This window comes from Belonocnema kinseyi, chromosome 1 (genome assembly GCF_010883055.1).
Source record: "Belonocnema kinseyi isolate 2016_QV_RU_SX_M_011 chromosome 1, B_treatae_v1, whole genome shotgun sequence".
In the NCBI taxonomy this organism is placed as follows: Eukaryota; Metazoa; Arthropoda; class Insecta; order Hymenoptera; family Cynipidae; genus Belonocnema; species Belonocnema kinseyi.
The window spans coordinates 87,417,958-87,421,816 of NC_046657.1; the positions used below are offsets into that span (position 1 = coordinate 87,417,958).

The 3,859-nt window shown below is 30.7% G+C and overlaps 1 protein-coding gene across 1 annotated transcript in view; it reads right to left on the minus strand.

The window, feature by feature from the left end:
* Window positions 1–3,859, minus strand: part of LOC117170750 (myotubularin-related protein 9) — a 65,563-nt gene that overhangs the window by 20,959 nt on the left and 40,745 nt on the right. The gene's annotated exons all lie outside the window — the stretch shown is intronic.

The window sequence follows — 3,859 nt, forward strand, 5'->3', positions numbered from 1 at the left end:
TTATAGAATCTTAAACTATGCATTTGATCATGTGATGATATTTAGCAAAGTTGTTGTGCATGAGCCCACGAAGGTTTCTGTGTTGGTACGACCAATTTTGAACTGAAAAACAGCAATAAAAAGTACACTGACTCTGCCCGCGGCGAAGCCGCCGCCACATGACACGCCTACTATAGGTTTCAAAAATATTGACCTCTCTACAAAAGTTTGAATAACTCAGTGCAAAAATCGCCTAAGAACGTAACTAACTTCTCTGTAAAGATAATTTTATTCAGAACAAGTACTCTATTCATGGCACCGTCATACATTAATTATAAATAAAGTTACAGCTGGGTAAAGGTACAAAAACAAGGTCAACAGCGTCAATTGTACAACAGTAAACTTTGAGTCGTTATATTTTGTAGAAAAATCAGTAGAAACGAGGCGAAAAAATCAGGCGAATTCCTTGATATTCTCTGCAAATGTCGGTGTCATAAAAATTTTAAAAATTGCAGCTCACAGAGTTAATTATAGAGGCGGACCGTATCTTCGCTTCAAATTGTTATAGAAACCTCAGCCAAAGCTTGAGATAAGTAAAAAATTCAAATAATACGATGAAATACGAATTAAAGTTTCAAAATTATTCAATAATTTGCTATTAGCAATTATTTTTTCTACGTTTTTTTCTTCTGCGCGCATAAAGGAAGTCATTGGTGTCACTTTCAGGCGGGGATCACAATCCGCACGCTCCCCCAGCTACCTGATTACTGGAATTTGGGGAAACTGAAAAACAGTCAAAGGCGTAGGAAACATGAATTTAACTTCTCATTCTGACAGTTCTACTTTAGAAAAATCATAAACTTTCAGAAGAAAATGAAACAAATGATTAGAGAAAAATTACATCTATTGTTAGTAATTTTGATGACAATTTTAGTATCCGTTTTCCGAGATGTTTGAAGAAAATGATGAAATAATAATTGTTGACAAATTCAAAAAAGTAAGGTCGCTACAAATTGAAAATCCTTCTTTCTTTGTACTTCTATAACTGGTAATTTTAATGATATTACATGGTGTTCAAGAATGAGATTGAAATTTAAGTTTTCGGGTACTGTAAATTTTATTGTTTCTATCCTTTCTTGGACATATTTCAACCAAATTTATATCAAATTAAAAATAATCGTTAGATCACTTTTTTATCAATTAAAAAAATATATTTTTTCATAAATTTGTGAAATTATGATTTTTTAACGTTTATTAATCCGTATATTTACTTTATTTGCTTACATTTAATAATCTGATAATAATAAACATTTAAAATAATAATAATTTATTCACATAAAATCAAGAAGTAAAAGACAAATACGCTATAGACACTGTATACTAAATTATGTCGTTATTCGATGAAGTAAAATTAAGTTTGAACTGTCCAACGCCGAAAATTCATGCGGTTTTTTTCACGTTGTTCATTTTTGTGAAAGAACTGTTAACGGATTGAGATTTTACAATGAACAGGCAATGGAGTCAGTTCATCATGACTTTAGTGAAACGTGGTATTGAAAAGTATTTGCGAGTACAACAGCCACAACATATAAAAACAATACTGAGAGTAATTCTGCTATTATAGTAATTATATTTGATTTAATTTTTATGCACAAATGTAAATTTTTAGGTTGTTCGATAAAAAGTATTTCACGAATCAAATAACATATTGTTTATAGTGCATACTTATTTAAAAAATGTTTAATTGTTATTGTATTGTCTCAGAAGAGTAAATATACGGGTTAATTAACGATAAAAAATATTAATTTGAAAAATTTATGAAAAAATAGTTTTTTTGACTTGATAAAAAAGTACTCTAACGATTATTTGATTTAAATCTCATTCTTGAACACCGTATTTATGATTTCCTTTTTTGCATTCTTCAGAAGAAGATATAGTTTTGAATTTTTTTTTAAATTTGTCTTTCAGGTTTTTGGAACTTTTAAAAACAAATCCATTTTCAATTTAAAAACAAAAAAAAATTTTATATTACTTGCAATATACTATAGAAGCCCTGTAAATATGAAAATATGATCACCCTCAGTTTACGATAAATAATAAAAAATGTACGTCGAAACGACACACACGATGTCAAAATCCCTGCAAACAATAGAAGAACAATGGATGAATATTATACTCGTATGCGCGAACATCTTTATTATTTTTACAAAACTAAGAGAGATCTCATTTTTATATTTGGGGCCATCCATATACCACGTTGACAGTTTTAAGGGGGGGGGGGTATTGCCAAAGTCCAGGCTTGTCCACGAGGGGAACCGGGGGGGGGCTAGAATCCACGTGAATACTCGCTCCTCTAAATCTGTGAAAAATATACTGAAATCAGACAAGATATATTCGAGGTACACTCGAATTTTTTAGTAAAAAAACTGACAATTTAAGCCGCACACTGTAATTTACATAAATGTTTATATTAATAACAAAGTTTAATACAAGAGAAAATAAGTTTCATAAACTACCGTTTTCTTCATAATTAAAATAAATATTTTCGACGCCTTTGGGCAGTTATAACTCCTTGCACCCCTTTTCACTTTTCAGGCTTCTGGAAGAGTTGCTGAGTGGGGACTGAATGGAAGAGACTGAATGGGAACCCTGGAGCGGACAATTATGTTTGGGCTTATTGCCTGGATCAGTTACACTCGCCGCTCTCAAGCGGCATAAAAAACATAGAAAAAATAATGTCTAATAGCAAATTATTGAATAATTTTGAAACTTTAATTCGTACGTCATCGTATTATTTGAATTTTTTTACTTATCTCAAGCTTTGGCTGAGGTTTCTATAACAATTTGAAGCGGAGATAAGGTCCGCCTCTATAATTAACTCTGTAAGCTGCAATTATTTTAATTTTTTAATTTTTCTGGCACAAACATTTGCAGAAAATGTCAAAGAATTCGCCTGATTTTTTTCGCCTCGTTTCTACTGATTTTTCTACAAAATATAACAACTCAAGTTCACTATTGTACAATTGACGTTGTTGGCCTTGTTTTTGTACCTTTACCCAGCTGTAACTTTATTTATAATTAATGTATGAATGTGCCATGAATAAAGAACTGTTCTCAATAAAATTATCTTTACAGAGAAGTTAGTTACGTTCTTAGGCGATTTTTTTCACTGAGTTATTCAAACTATTCAAAACCTTGTTTTTTCGCAAAATAGAATTTATTACAGAATGTACAATAATGTATTATTGTCCATTCTGTGATAAATTTTATTTTGCGGAAAAAACTAGGTGATTTAAACCAAGATAGAAACTGTTCCGTTCAAAGATTAAATTGGAAAATAACAGCTATGCCTCGAATAATCTACGAAACCTTGGAATATATGTTATGCAATATATGTTATGACATATGTTTAGACATAAGCCTATCTTTGGCCGAAGCTTAGGACGTATGTATCAATTTTTCTTTTAAAGTACTTATTTATTTATAGAGACCGTTAATAATTAATAGTTTTGGATTACAGTATTAAATAAAAATAAATATTTGATAAGTGCATCGGAATTGTACATTAGCCAACGCTTTGATTTCGAAGCTCTGATTTATCATTAATTACACTCCTAAACATATTTGAACTTTTTTGTGAATTGAACGTAAGTATGTGTTTTCTATGGCTTGTCGTGGTAGAAAAACTTTTAAACTCTGTCGAAAACGCCTAATCGCATTCAATTTACAGAATCCGTATTTACCAGTGTTATCGTTACAATTCAGAAATATGAATGACTAAAATCTTTCTTGCAATAATACACAATACTTTCAAACGAAAGTACCATATCATCGCCCCAGACTTTTGTTACGCCATGACCATTTTTGGAAAATATTAAAC